Raw genomic sequence first — 504 nt, 5'->3', positions numbered from 1 at the left:
CCTGGCTCAATCCCAAGAGCCCACCAGCCCATCGGCACACACGGGTCACCCACATGGCCCGGCCACTGTCCAGACCCGGCCCAACTGCCCATGACTTGAACACTCAGTCCAGCTGAGTTGAGCTGATCCCCAGCTGTCCCAGCTGAGTGAGCTAGTCCATCTAGCTCAGGGAGCTGACACACTCTTCAGTGAGCTACACTGAGCTGCACTACACTTCACCTAGCTGGTCGAGTTTGCTTACTGCATCGCCCAGCTGTTATACACTGTGTCCAGCTTGTTTCCTTTATCTTCTTCAATCCTTCTAAGTCCCTTGGTCAATTTCCAGACCTAGACTTAGTTTTCCCATGATCCATTCTGATCACTCACTTCATCGACCTTCACCTGGATCTTGTCTAGCTACCAGCTCGCTTGTCAAGCTCCTTTGAGCTTGTCTCCTTCTTGGATTAGCTATGCCTTAGCTTCCTGATGCCCTTAACCTTACTTCCAGGCTATGACACGCTTGTC

This window comes from Brassica oleracea, chromosome C6 (genome assembly GCF_000695525.1).
Source record: "Brassica oleracea var. oleracea cultivar TO1000 chromosome C6, BOL, whole genome shotgun sequence".
NCBI lineage: Eukaryota > Viridiplantae > Streptophyta > Magnoliopsida > Brassicales > Brassicaceae > Brassica > Brassica oleracea.
Note: the sequence above shows the minus strand (reverse complement) of the source record.